This window comes from Protopterus annectens, chromosome 2.part1 (genome assembly GCF_019279795.1).
Source record: "Protopterus annectens isolate FY-2018-M chromosome 2.part1, PAN1.0, whole genome shotgun sequence".
Classification (NCBI taxonomy): Eukaryota; Metazoa; Chordata; order Ceratodontiformes; family Protopteridae; genus Protopterus; species Protopterus annectens.
The window spans coordinates 284,176,873-284,192,124 of record NC_056729.1 but is presented as its reverse complement, the minus strand read 5'-3'; the positions used below and the strand labels follow the sequence as shown (position 1 = coordinate 284,192,124).

General features: G+C 44.2%; 1 protein-coding gene across 3 annotated transcripts in view; it reads right to left on the bottom strand.

The window, feature by feature from the left end:
• The window catches only part of GNB1 (G protein subunit beta 1), a 1,803,552-nt gene that overhangs the window by 1,284,731 nt on the left and 503,569 nt on the right, over positions 1-15,252 (bottom strand). For all 3 annotated transcript variants that reach the window (XM_044062129.1, XM_044062128.1, XM_044062130.1), the window contains one exon: positions 7,362-7,436. The gene's annotated coding sequence lies outside the window, so the exon portion shown is untranslated. The remainder of the gene's footprint in view (positions 1-7,361; positions 7,437-15,252) is intronic.

The following is a 15,252-nucleotide window of genomic DNA, read 5'->3' as shown; positions in this document are numbered from 1 at the left end:
TGTAGTGTTTGGAGAAGGTATGCAGAGAACTCCAAGTGGCTGCTTCCAAAATATCCTTGGTAGGAACTCCTCTGAGGAAGGCTGCAGAGGTGGCTGTGGCCCTGGCGGAATGAGTTCTAATGCCTGTAGGTACAGTTTTGCCATGAAAGGAATAGCAAAAGCATATGCAGTGGGCTATCCATTTTGAGATTGTCTGTTTGGAAATTGGCTTTCCTTGAGCTCCTACCGCATAGGCCACAAAGAGCTATTCTGATTTTCTGAAAGGTTTTGTTCTGTCCAAATAATAACGCAGTTGCCTGTGGATGTCCAAGGAATGTAGTACTCTCTCCCCTTTGTTTTGAGGATTGGGATAAAAAGTAGGTAAATGTATGGCCTGATTTAAAGCTACCCTGGATACCACTTTAGGCATAAAGGACGGGTTGGTTCGTAAGGAAACTCTGTCCTGATGGAAGATGATAAAAGGCTGGACAGCCATGAGAGCCTGTAGTTCTGAAACTCTACGAGCTGAAGTGATAGCCAGAAGGAAAGCTGTTTTCCAGGACAAATATTGCAAATCTGATGAGGCAGTTGGCTCAAAAGGAGGCAAAGTCAGTTTTTCCAGAATGAAATTAAGATCCCAAGCAGGTATTGGTTGTTTCCTTGGAGGACTTAAATTCTTAGCCCCTCTGAGGAACTGTCTTAAAAGAGGGTGAGAGAATAAAGGAGGATCAGTGTTGTATTCCGCAGAAATGGCTGAGGGATGGATTTTGATGGAGAACGAAAGTCCACTGCTTAGCAGTTCAGCCAGATATTGTAGTATTTGAGGTAAATTCATTTTTCCAGGGTTCTGGCCCTTTTTCTCATTCCAGACACAAAAACATTTCCATTTTGCGAAGTAAGCTTTTCTAGTTGATGGCCTTCTGGCCTCCAAAATGACATCCTGCACCTTTCTTGGAGAGTAGGGCCTGCTGTGATGCTAAGGAATCTTCCATGCGGCTAGATTGAGTGTTTTTAGCGGACTGTGAAGAGTTTTGAAGCTGTGCCGAGTCAGAAGAGGCATTAGAGGCAGGGTCCATGGAGGGGAATGCATCAGGCTCCTCAGGAGTGGGTACCAGTGTTGCCTTGGCCAGTCCGGAGCAATGAGGATCATCTTTGGTCGGTCTGCTCTGGTCTTCAATAGGACTTTGGGCAGCAGAGGAAGAAGCGGGAAGGCATAAACTGTCATTGATGTCCAACTGAAAGAGAGCGTCCACTCTCCAGGCCTTTGGATGGAAGATCCTCGAGCAGAATTCTGTCAATTGATTTTTGTGGGAGGCAAAGAGATCTATGTCTGGCCTTCCCCATTCTTGGATTATTTCTGTAAAAATTTTGGATGCAACTTCCATTCGTGTGGATCTGTCATATTCCTGCTTAGGTTGTCTGCCAGCGTGTTTTCCTTGCCTGGCAAGTACTCTGCTTGTAGTTTCATTTGTAAGTCCATGGCCATGTTCCAAAGTGACATGGCCAGTCTGCATAGGGGATAAGAATGTGTTCCTCCCTGCTTGTTTATGTACCACATAACTGTGGTGTTGTCCGTTCTTATCAATAGTTGACCTGGTTGTAGAAGGTCCTTGAAAGCTATAATAGCATTTATTACTGCTAGCATTTCTTTTTGATTGATGTGAAGGTGCTTTTCTTTTTGGGACCATTTGCCCTGAATGCACCGGTCTGTCATGTGCACCCCCCAGGCGTAGTCCGAGGCGTCTGTTGTGATGACTTGATTTGCTTGAGGCTTGCTGAATGGAAGACCTGTGTTTGTTTGACATGCTTGAGCCCACCACAGAAATTCCTTTTGCAGACATGGAATTAATGGTATTACTGTTTCCAAACTGTGGCTGTGTTGAGACCATATGTTTCTTAGGTACCATTGTAGTTCTCATATGCAGCTTTGCACATGGGATTAATAAGATGCAAGATGCCATGAATCCCAGAGCCTGCAGGATTTTCCTTGCAGTCAGCCTGGTGCAATTTGCCAGTGTTCTGAAATATTGAATTCGTTGCCCCTGCTTCTCTGGCGTGAGGTAGGCCATCTGGGTGTTTGTGTCCAAATTGGCACCCAGGAAATTTATATTCCGAGAGGGTATTAGCCTTGATTTCTCTTTGTTGACTGTGTATCCCAGAGAGTTTAATAACATTATCACATAAGCCAGATGTTTCAGAAGAATGTGCTTGCTGTCCGCTTGGATCAGGCAGTCGTCCAAATAAGAGTATATCCGTATCCCTTGAAGTCTGCAGTAGGCAATTACTGATGCCAGGCATTTCGTGAATACTCTGGGTGCAGTAGATAAGCCAAAGGGCAATGCAGAGAATTGATAATGGGTTGAACCTGCAAGAAATCTGAGGTATCTTCTGCAATTTAGTCCGATTGGGACATGCAGGTATGCCTCCTTGAGGTCCAATGTTACCAGCCAAGACTCCTTGCCCAGCATGGGAAGAAGTTGCTGTAGAGTGAGCATCTTGAATTTTGGTACGAGTAGGAATGTGTTTAGGATGGAAAGATCCAAAATAGGTCTCCAATCTTTTCCCTTCCTTGGCACCAGAAATAGCCTGGAATAAAAAACCTTGACCTTGTTCGTGTGTAGGTACCTCTTGAATAGCTTTCATGTTTATAAGATCTGAAATTTGCTTTGGTGCCTCTGCCCTTTGATTGTGTGGCAGTTTTGGCATGCCTCTCATTTTTGGAAGGGTATGAAAATGGAATTTGTAGCCTCTGTTTATAATGTCCAGGATCCATTTGTCCTTTGTGACAACATGCCAATTTTTTGAGAATAGTGCCAGCTTTCCTCCTAAGGGTGCTGCCATTTGAGACCTGGTTGGCCTGCAAAGGGGAAAGTCATTGGGTTTGCTTTCTGAAAGATTGTGAGTTGTCCTCACCACCTCTTTGTGTAGGAGACTGCCATTGTCTGCCTCTGTACGATCCTTGTGATTGTCCTCTGCCCCTCGGGCGCCTGTATCTGCCTCTTTGGGGTCTGTCTGTGGCAGGAAAGGACCAGTTTTTGGAAGGCCAATTTCTACTAAAATGTGGGGGTTGAACCTGCAGAAATTCTTTCACAGTTTGCATTGATTTAGCTTTTTCCTCCATTTTCAGTAATACTTCCTCAGCATTTGCCCCAAATAGTACATCCTTTTGAAGAGGGGCGTCTAAGTAATTTAGCTTTGACATGATCAGGCAAGGCTTGTTCCTTGAGCCAGGCATGCCTACGTATGACTGAGCCTGTAACAGCAGCTCTACATGAGGCCTCTAGAGCATCAAAACCACATTGTAAGGTATGTTTACCCACTTGTTCTGCACTATGCATCAAATCCTGCAACTCTTTCAAGTCTGGTTGTTCAGGTTGTGACATTTTACTTTTCAATTGAGAACAGAAACTGTTGGTATTTTAGCATATGAAACTGACAGTTTAAGGCCCTCATGGTTAAGGTAGCCGAGGTATATACCTTTTTTCCCCACCTTTCTAAGGATCTGGAATCTCTCTCAGAAGGCAATGGATTTTTGGCTATGGAAGCCTTAACTCCCTTGGGCCCCTGTGAGATGGTTTCTAGGTCAGCAGCATGGCTTTTGTAAAGAAATTGGTGCGAGTCAGGAACCCTGTAGTACCTGTCAGGCTTAACTGGAGCTGGAGGTAGAGAGTCCGGATTAAGGCAGGCCTCCGAGTAAACATCATCTAGGATGTCCAAGACGGGAGATATAGCCAGAGGCCTGTGCTGGGGTAACAAAAGAAATTCCCTTAGCCTTTTCTTGGAATCTGAGTAATCCTGGCCTTCCCAGTGGAAGTGTTCCCTTAAGGTATGCAAAGTTTCCCCAAATGAGTAATCCTCAGGGGGGGATACAGAAGGAATAGACTCCTCTGCATCAGAGTCTTCAAAAGGGGAGTAAGACTGTTCCTGATCAGAGTGTTCTGAAATAATGGAGCCCTGATCAGAGGAGGGGGAGTCTTCCTCCACTCTGGGCCTTTTGTCCGGAGGTGGCGGAGAACCTCTGATTAGAGTAATTAAATCCTCAGCCATTTTAAGCATCTGTTTCTTAGGCATAGGGCCTGGAGATGGGCCCTGTGTAGCTGGTCTCTTAGGGTGCATGGTTGCTTTAGACTTGGTGAAAGCCTTGATGGAGAAAGAAGAGGAAGGTCTGAAGACACCTTGAGTGGAGGTGGACCTGTCCACATTCTGTTTCAACGCCAAGAGTGGCTTCGGTATCTGTAGTCGGGGTGTGGGCCGAGGAGCCTGCGACCTCGGGTACAGGATACACCGCCAAAGATGTGTCGTCGGTAATCAGGGGCTGCGTAGGTGCCTCACTGAGAACCGGACCATGTGTAGTCGGCTTTGGCATGGTGTCGGTAGAGGCCACGGACCTAGAGTGTCAGTCCTTGTCTTTGCGTTTTTTTAGACAAAACTGGAATCGGAGTATCCGACGACATGGTATAGTTAAGTGCTTTCCCAAAAAAATGCTGGGCGAACTCTGCCCGACGCTTAATAGTGCGTTTGTTGAATGCAGCACAAAAGTGACAGACCGAGACGTTGTGGTCTGGGCCTAAACAAGGTATACAGAGGGAATGGAAATCCTTATGCGGTATTTGCTTCCCACAAGAAATACAATTATTAACTTTGTCTGACATCGGTCTGAGGCAAGAAAAGTTTCCCCAACGGGGTACTTAGCTTTTAAGAAGACTTCGGTTTCCAAATTTTTCGTAATCTCAGGAGCTGGCCGACTGGCACTTGCGAACTGCTTCTGCTTCGGGCACCGCGCGGCAAGAAAGACTAAAGAAAATGGCGTTGGCTGGTTCTTGGATACCCCTGTCGCACTGACGTCAGGGAGGAAGCAACGACAACCGACGCCGGACCTAGACTTTGGAATTCGGCCGACCGAGGACCCGCCTGACGGCAGGAGAACCCATCTGTTATGACTGCAGCTGTATGCACGATGAACATCAGCTGTATTCAAGTGAAAGGTAACAAAAGTAAGATGAAGCAGGATAAGATTCTTTGTAGGGTGTACACTGCTTGGGGGAAAAAATTAGAGAGAGAAATGCCCCCATTGTGAACAGGGACACAAGCAACCCTTAATGACTCTGCTTGCACCAAATGAGAATGGGTGCACCCCTAGGTCAAGGAACAAGCTGAATTTAATAAGGGAAGGCTTGATGGTCAAAGGCACACAGGCAAAATAATCACAAAGAAACAATTACTACTAACCTGGAAAAGGAGCGAGTCTAGATGTAAAAGTACAAGCATCCAGCTGGAGATGACAGTATGTAATCACTTGGAAAGAATTATCAAGAATGAGGACATACAGGCCTTGACAAGAGGGAGCAATTCAGAATAGGATGGTAAAAAGAAGCTACATTATTGAAAAGGAGCATGAAGAGTGGTTAATACCAGCTGTGTTACATACAAAAGAAAATTAAATTTGTTTTGATATTGATGATCCTACTACACAGAGTATATGAAACCTGGTTCTCATTTTTAACTTTTGTCCTGCTTATGGGTTGACTACATTAAATATTTTGATGAAAACAGCAGCACAATGAATTGGCAAGTTAACTGCAATGAAATGCTTTGAGAGTAGAATACAGACGGAGTGATGATACACCAGTGGGACATTAACACAAGACCAATTAATGAAACCATACAAAGATTATATAAGTCAAAATCTGTTTACATGTACACTAAAAATCATGTACACCTTCATAAAAATGCAGTAAACAGCACAGGTGCACCCTATATGGGCTTCTGAAATACTTAGCAGCATTGCAACAAACAGGCTGACAGACAACACAGTTATTTATTTATTTATTTATTTATCATTTGTTGACCGGGAAAGTCCGACTAGGTTCAACAGAGCCTGTTTTCAGCGGAGGCCCGGGGAGAAATGCTCCAGATGCATCTTGAATGGAATGTGAGGAAACCGGAGTACCGGAGGAAGAAACCAACCCACACACAGAACAGAATGCAAACAACACACAAGGCACCCCAGAACCTGCGAAATGGAGAGCTTGCTTCTGTGGAGGTTGCAACCCACACCACTGCACCACTGTGCCGCCCAGTTCCATAAAGTTTAACATTGTACTGTGATTTTTGTCAAGTATGTGGCAAAACAATTGCAGAAAACACCAAACTGAGCTGGACCCACTATTTATTTCTGTTTTGCCCAAAAATTAATTCCGCAACTGGCTTTTCTTTAATTTCAATGAGGTTCTGTAACAGTGAAACAAAGAGTTCATAAGAAGCTACACCCCTTTCTCCCCTATGGGTATGTCAGTCCAGTCTGCAGACAACTCTTCCCCTTTTACACCTCTGCTCCCTAAAATACTTTTAGAAATTTGTCCAAGCAACAAACATTTGTCAGAACCCATTCTGGCAGGATTATAGCAAATGAAAAAACACACAATTCAAAAACAGTATTTCAGCATAAGGGGCATGCACCCCCTCCACCTCTGTACCAACTCTACCACTGCACAACAATGCTGGTAAGAAGAAACTCCCTTACATGCACCATCTGTTGATGTTTTCAGATTTCAACAAAACATTACATGCAATTCCTGTTCCAATAAAAACAAACTGCAAAGAACCATTGGTTATACGTGTATGCAGTCTTAATTTGCAACACTAAATAAATGGACAGATCACATGCAGATAACAAGGAGATAAAAGAATTGAACACACCAGTATAAAACATTGTAACAACCCATTATAACAAATCAAAATAAACAGAAAATTTCACAATTTAAAATACATTCTTCACCAGGTAAAATATTCAGTACTGGGAAAAATGAGGGAGGAGGTTAGAATTCAGACTGCACTTGCCCACAGAGAAGCTAAAGTAAACTATACCATAATGAAAGGATTGCAGCCTTCCCTCCCAAACCAGGAATATGCATACAATAGCAGACTTTTTCATTTTCACTGTGAAACTACAAGCACACTGCTTAATTAGAAAAGGGAGGCGTGGACTTCCTGCACCACCTGTCATATAACTGCAACGGCATAATGAACAAAGTTTGATTGTCAGTGTGGAGACTTGTACATCCTTCCCCATTGTTTTTTCTCCCCCCAGGGACTCTTCCTAAAATCCACAGAAGTGAGTAAACTAGTTTTCACTACACCTAGGTGTGTGCACATGCTGCCATGCCATACCAGACTCCATCGTGCCTTATACCTGCTGCTTGAAAGTCCAGAACCCTTGGCTGGATAAATCGGACAATAAAAATTCATGGACAAACTTAAAAATTGTGGCAGACTGTTGCAAATAAAAACAACCGTCATAAAGGTAGCAAAACCTCAAATACTAACTGAAGCATATACAATCTGAGATATGGCCTTAAGTGCATTTCCAGGCTAATACTTACATGCGAACCCTTCGGTTGTTTCAAATATATCAGATTAAGGGATTTTCCCCGTAATGATACGGCTACTTTAAAACCCTGAAAAGAAAAACAAAATGAACCACTTAAGATGACTTTGGAACACATCCAAGTCCTACTGTCAATTCTCAACAAGCTCTACTCTTCAGTTTAATCTCTACTGCAGAACTCAGACTGGATTAATTCCTTTAATAGTGATTATAGTTCTGTATCACACACAGACAATACATGTATGCAGAGAACCGTGCAGACACAAAACCTTACTTAAAATTCCCTGCATTTCAATAAATGCAAACGTTCTTTGCAAACTGTGACTTTTTAAAATAGTCCATTACTTCCTAGACATAAGCAGTACGAATCCTTGTTTGGTAAGAAGCGAGTTTTTAAACACACTTACTTTACAGACAAGGGGAAAAAACACTCCTGGCTGATATTCTACAATGTTGGAATGTTTATGCTCTATATATTTTAACTATTTAAAAAGTGGACATGCTATGTTGTACATCTGAGCAATAATCCACAACTGTGAGTATGTATATCAAGATTTACAGACTGGTGTGGCGTGATCAAGAGGCTGAAGCCCTAATGATTAAAGCCAACTGTGGATAAATCCTGATGTACTGACAAACCGGAACAGATTATAGCCATTATGCAATCACAATTATTTAAAAAAAATATATAAAACACATTCTTTAAGTAAGCTAAATGTACTTCAGTCATCTTCCGCGTTGTCTTCCCTAGACTAATGTACTGTGCTCGATTGGCACTAGCATTCCCATGCTGGCACAGTACATCAGTTAAGTATAGGAAAAGCAACAAAAAATTGTTGCAGACTTTTTCCTCAACAGTTTAAAAAAGGTTTTACAAGGGCCAATGCAAAAATGCAAGGAAAATCAGTTTTTTTTTTTTTTTTTTTTTGAAATAGTTTTGCAAAATGAATCAGATTTTTTCTTCTATTTTACTCTGCCCCTCAGCATATATCAATAGAAAATCTATCTGCTCAATGGTACATCACCTGCTGGACTTACTTCTCTTAGTCTATGCTCGATGCACAATGGGTATGCAGGCTGACCTGTCCAAACAAACAGCATTTCTTGTCCACAGTAAAAACTCTTAACCGGAACTCAAGCAACCAGAGTTCTCAAACAGGCAAAATAAAATGAAGAAATACAATACAGTATTAACTCAATTTTCATGTGTTGCACTCTGTCGTGCCCCCCACCCCCACCAGGCTTTTAACTACTACTACTACTTTTGGCTTTTCTCGGTTAGGGGTCGCCACAGCGGATCACCTGTCCACTCATGATTGGCAGTGGAGTTTTACGGTGTCAAGTTGCCAGCCCGGCACCCAACCTTCCACAGAAGGCAAACACACGCCCTCATGCCTAGGGCCAATTTAGAGTGTCCACTCCACCTACAGCACGTCTTTGGGATGTGGGAGGAAACCGGAGCAACCGAAGAAGCTAGAGATGAAAAGTCCAAATGGACATCTCTAGACTTGGAGAAAGCATATGACAAGATCCCAAGAAAGCTGACTGGGGAAATCCTATGGTGGTTTGGGGGCCCAGAAGCATTGGCAGAATTACTGCAGACCATGTGCAATGACCCAATGACTCAAGGACAAACTGTGTTCAGTCTCTCAGACTAGTTCCCAGTAGGAGTCTGTGTACATCAGGGTTCAGCTCTAAGCCCACTGTTGTTCATACTGTTGATGGACAACATAGGCAAACAGGTTGGAGGGAACAGATCAACAAAGCTAATGTATGCAAAATTATGTGGCATTACAGGCAGACTAAGCAAGAACTTCAGCAAAGGACAGGGGAATGGAATACACAATTGAAGGCACATGGGAGGAAAAGTACAGTTTTGTACCTACCATAAATGTAGATGTCCGATAGGAATGCATCTGCAGTCCTTACAAATGGGTTGTCCTGTCGTCAGGCAGCCCTTCGGTCGGCCGGATTCCAAAGTCTGGGTCTGGCCTTGGCTGGTGTCGCACTTCACCCGACGTCATAGCTGCAGTTATTCGGGTATAAAGGCATCAGCTGACGCCATTTTCCTCAGTGTTTCTTGCCCCAGATGCCAGGTGCCCTCTTGGAAGGCTAAATTTGGATAAATGCCAATGATTCCAAATAGTAGAGAGCAAGCACAAAAAATAAACATGTATGTACATATATACAAACAAATACACCATAATAGATCCCCCCCCAAGCTAGCTGAAGGCTGGCAAATACCCTAGGAGTACCTCAGAGGGGAAGGTGGGTAATCCTGACTGCAGATGCATTTATCGACATCTACATTTATGGTAGGTACAAAAAGTACAGTTTTGTACCTACCATAAATGTAGATGTCCGAACAGGATAGCATCTGCAGTCATAACAAATGGGTTGTCCTGTCGTCAGGCAGCCCTTCGGTCGGCCGGATTCCAAAGTCTGGGTCCGGCTTCTGCTGATGTCGCACTTCACCCGACGTCATCTCTGCTGGTCTTCGGGTATAAAGGCATCAGCCGACGCCATTTTCCTCAGTGTTTCTTGCCCCAGATGCCAGTTGCCCTCTTGGTAAGCTAAATTTTGGATAAATGCCCATGTTTCCAAAAAAGTAGAAGGCAAACACAAAAAATAACAATGTATGTACATATATACAAACAAATACACCATAAGAGACTCCCCCCCCAGCTAGCTATTAGGAGGGTAAATACCCTAGGAGTACCACAGAGGGAAGGAGGGTGGGTAATCCTGACTGCAGATGCTATCCTGTTCGACATCTACATTTATGGTAGGTACAAAACTGTACTATGTCCTTCAAGGATGCATCTGAAGTCATAACAAATGGGTAGAATACCATAGCCAAACTAGGGAGGAGGAAGAAGAATTATGGTGTAGTTAGGATCCCTTGCAGTACAGCAGTGGCAAACCCTGCTCGGGATCTAGAGTATAGAGGTAAATTATAATGCTTGGCAAATGTATGCACGGAGGTCCAAGTAGCCTCAATAATGTCCTTGGTTGCCACTCCTCGAAGAAAGCTGTGGTAGTGGCTGTAGCCCTTGTAGAATGAGGTCTTATGTTCTGTGGAATTGGTTTTCCGTGGTAGGAGTAACAGAATCTTATGCAATTTCCTATCCATTTGGAGATTGTCTGTTTGGAAATTGCTTTTCCTTCCCTTCCTGTTGCATAGGCTACTAAAAGCTGGTCAGTTTTTCTGTCACCTTTGGTTCTGTCCAGGTAGTAGCGTAACTGTCTATGTACATCCAAGGTATGCAGCAGTCTTTCTTCCCGTTCTGTGGATTGGGAAAGAAGGTAGGTAGGTGGATTGCCTGGTTTAAAGACACTCTGGATACCACCTTAGGCATAAATGTAGGATTAGTTCTCATGGACACCCTATCTTGATGGAAGATTAGAAAAGGTTGTACTGCCATTAAGGCCTGTAGTTCCGAAACCCTCCTTGCTGAAGTAATTGCCAGTAGGAAAGCAGTTTTCCATGATAGGTGTTGAAGATCTGCTGTTGCTGCTGGTTCAAATGGAGGGAGTGTCAATGTTTCTAGCACAAAGTTCAAGTCCCATGCTGGTAATGGTGGTTTCCTAAGAGGTTTTACATTCTTGATCCCTCTGAGGAACTGCCTGAGTAGAGGATGCGAAAAGACAGGTGGATCGAAGCTGTATTCTGCTGAAATAGCTGATGCATGTATCTTGATGGAGGAATAGGACAGGCCTGTATGTAGAAGCTCTGCCAAGTACTCCAGGATGTTAGCAATATCTATGTTCGACACATCTTTTCCTCTTTCAGTACTCCAAATGACAAATCTTTTCCATTTTCCTGCATAGTTCCTTCTTGTTGAAGGTCTGCGGGCTTCAAGGATAATGTCTTTAACCCTTTGGGATGGGTCTGGGTTAGTTGCTGCTATGTGATGTTCCAGGCAGTCAGTTGCAAGGTTTTTAGGTTTGGGTGCATGATGTTGTAGTTGTTCTGAGTTGACATCAAAGGCATCAGGGGTATTGACCACATTCTCCCCTGAGACATGCTCCTCAGCAATGGATACCAGTGTTGTCTTGGCCAATTCGGAGCTATCAGGATTATCCTTGTGCGTTCCTCTTTGATTTTCAGTAGTACCTTGTGCATCAAAGGAAGAGGTGGAAATGCATATGCTGTCAGGCCTTTCCAACTGAAGGATAGAGAGTCCACCTTCCATGCAAGTGGGTGGTATGTCCTTGTGCAGAATTTTTTGAGCTGATGATTGAGTGGGGATGCGAATAGGTCTATTTGTGGCATTCCCCATTTCTTTGTGATGGCCTTGAAGATGTCCGGGTGTAGCATCCATTCGTGAGCATCCGAGGTGGTTCTGCTTAACATGTCTGCTAGGGTGTTTTCTTTTCCCGGCACAAATATTGCCTGTAACTGGATGTTGTAACTCAGAGCCATATTCCAAAGGTCCAGAGTCATTCTGCATAGGGGGTATGAATGAGTGCCTCCCTGTTTGTTGATGTACCACATGACTGTGGTGTTCTGTCCTTATCATTAAATGGCCTTCTTTGAGGAATGGTCTGAATTTCTGGATTGCTAGTTTTACTGCCAGCATTTCTTTTTGGTTTATGTGCAGGTGCAGCTGGTCTGGAGTCCACAATCCTTGTATGCATTTGTCCAACATGTGCGCCCCCCAGCCTAGGTCTGAGGCGTCCGTTGTGATGGTTTGGCTTGCTTGAAAGTTGTGGAAGGGCAAGCCTGGGTTTGACTGGCATGCTTGAGCCCACCATAGGAACTCCTGTTTCAGGCATGGGATTAGTGGGATTTCGGTTTCTAAGCTGTGCCTGTGTTGAGACCATAAATTCTTTAGGTACCACTGTAGCTTTCTCATATGCAGTCTGGCATGTGGGACCAAGATTATGCATGATGCCATGAAGCCCAAGGCCTGCAGTATTTTTCTTGCTGTTAGTTTGTTCTGCTTTGTTAATGCCAAGAAGTAAAGAGGGAGTTGTTTTTGTTTTTCTGCAGTTAGGAATGCCTTTTGTTTTGCTGTGTCCAATTCCGCACCCAAGAATGTTCTTGTTTTGGATGGTATCAGTCTTGACTTTTGTAAATTGACTGTGTATCCCAGGGCTTGTAGTAAGCAAATGACCCTTTGTAAATCTGTTGTCAGCTTGCTTTTGTTGTCCGCTTGTAACAGGCAGTCGTCCAGGTATGGATAAATTTGGATTCCCTGTAGCCTGCAGTGAGCGATTACTGATGCCAGGCATTTTGTGAATACTCTGGGCGCAGTAGATAAGCCAAAGGGCAATGCTGAGAATTGATAATGCTCTGATCCTGCAAGAAATCTGAGGTATCTTCTGCAATTTGGTTGTATGGGGACGTGCAGGTATGCCTCCTTGAGATCTAGAGTTACCAGCCAACACTCCTTGCCCAGCATAGGAAGAAGTTGCTGTAGGGTCAGCATTTTGAATTTTGGGACAATGATGTATGTGTTTAAGACGGACAGGTCGAGAATAGGTCTCCAACTTTTCTCTTTCTTGGTACTAGGAAGAGTCTGGAGTAGAATCCTTTGCCCTGTTCTGTTATTGGTACTCTTTCCACAGCTCTTATCTTTGTTAATTGGCTATCTGCTTTAGAGCTTCTGTTTTTGATTTGGAGGTAGGTTTGGCATTCCTCTTTTACTGGTAAGGTGTGGAAGTGGAACCTGTAGCCTTGGTCTATGGTTTGCAAAATCCACTTGTCTTTTGTGATATAGTGCCAATTTTTGAAAATAAGGCTAACTTTCCGCCTAAAGGTGCTGTTATTTGCTCCCTGGTAGGCGGTGTCAGAGCCAAGTCACTGTGATTGTCCTGTTGCAGTGGCAGTGGTTGTGTCTGTGCCTCGTTATTGCCTTGCCACTGTCGCCCCATGTAGGCACCTCCTCTGGATTGATTTCTGCCTCTAGAGCGTCTATTCCTACCTCTGAGATTTTGAGGAGTCTGGGAAGGACCAATTTTGGCCAGGCCAGTTCCTGCTAAACCTTGGGGCTGAACCTGTAAGAAATCCTTAACTGTTTGTACAGATTTTGCCTTCTCTTCCATTTTCTTCATTACTTGCTGAGCAGGTGTACCAAATAGACTGGCCTTATCCATAGGAGCATCTAACAGCTTTGCTTTAACATGATCCGCAAGACCTGTTCTTTCAACCATGCATGCCTTCTTATCACTGTGCCAGTCATGGCTGATCTAAATGAAGCCTCCAGTGCATCATAGCCACATTTTAAAGAATGGTTACTAACCTGCTGAAAGTTATTCACCATTTCTAAAACATATTTCTTATCTAAGGAGTCATCAGTGGACAGCTTCTTAGTTAACTGATCAAGCATAAACTCTTGGTATTGGATCATATGAAACTGACAGTTTAAAGCTCTAGCTGAGAGAGTAGCAGAGGTGTAAACTTTTTCCCCATCTCTCTAAGGACCTGGATTCCCTTTCAGAAGGAATAGGGTTTTTGCTGAGGTCGAGGCTACTGCCTTAGGCCCCTGGGATATAGTCTCAGGATCTGCAAGTGGGGCCTTGTATAGGTGGTGATGAGTGTCTGGCACCCTGTAAAATCTATCTGGTTTGGCAGGGGCTGGAGGTAAAGTATCAGGAGCAGTGCAAACATCATTAAATGCATCATCCACAACAGGCAGTACTGGAGGTATAGCTAAGGGCCTATGTTGTGGTAAGTGCAGAAATGTCCTAAGCCTTTTCTTGAATCTGAGAAATCTTGTCCCTGCCATTGGAATTGTTCTCTCATGGCATGTAAGGTTTCCCCAAAGGAAAATTCCTCTGGTGGAGAGGCAGATGGAATGGATTCCTCAGCATCGGAATCTTCATAAGTAGAAAAGGAGCCTCTGGCTGGTCTGTAATGTCTGAGTCATCCAAGAATCATCAGAGGACACTGGCTCGGGGCTCTGCTCTAGGTCTCTTTTCTGGGGCTGAAAGGCCCTGTCTGGGTGAGATTGGGATCCCCTAATTAAGGATATTAAATCCTCTGCCAGAGTAAGCATTTGTGAACTAGAAGTGGGCCTGTGTGAGGGGGCTTAACAGGCACTGATTTAACAGTTTTGGCTGCTTTAGCCCTGGCAAAGGCCTTAATAGACATGGCTGCAGGAGGCCTAGCAGCACCACGTGCTGGGGTAGAGACATCCAAAGGAATGGTGTCTGATAAATCACTAGGAACCACAGTAGTAGGCAAAACTTCTGAGGCCGATTCAACTAAGGTAGCAGGAGCCTCAGTAGTAGTCATGGATTCGCTGAAGATTGACCGTTTTCGGTTTCGGCGAAACAGAGACACTCAAAGCTTGCTTAACCGTGGTTTCGGCGAAACCGCGGACCGCGAGTGTTGGTCTTTTCTTTGCGTTTTTAACAATTTGGGTAGTCTGAGGATCCGACGGCATAATGTACGCAAAATCTGAGCGAAAAACTGTTCAGCAAACTCCAACAGACGCCTAAGCGTTGTCGGTTGAAGGAAGCACAGACCGAACAGGCTGCTACGTGGTCTGGGCCTAAGCAAGGCAGGCAGTAAGAGTGGAAATCTTTATGAGGTATTTGTTTCCCACAAGTTAAACAGTTATTGACTTTTTCTGACATCGGCTGAGGCAAGAAAGAGTCCCCAACGGGTACTTAGCTTTTTAGAAGTCTTCGAAGTAGTATTCGGTAGTAGTAATCTCTGGATCTGACCGACCGGCACTTGCGAACAGCTTCTGCTTCGGGCGCTGCGCGGCAAGAAAGACTGAGGAAAATGGCGTCGGCTGATGCCTTTATACCCGAAGACCAGCAGAGATGACGTCGGGTGAAGTGCGACATCAGCCGAAGCCGGACCCAGACTTTGGAATCCGGCCGACCGAAGGGCTGCCTGACGACAGGACAACCCATTTGTTATGACTGCA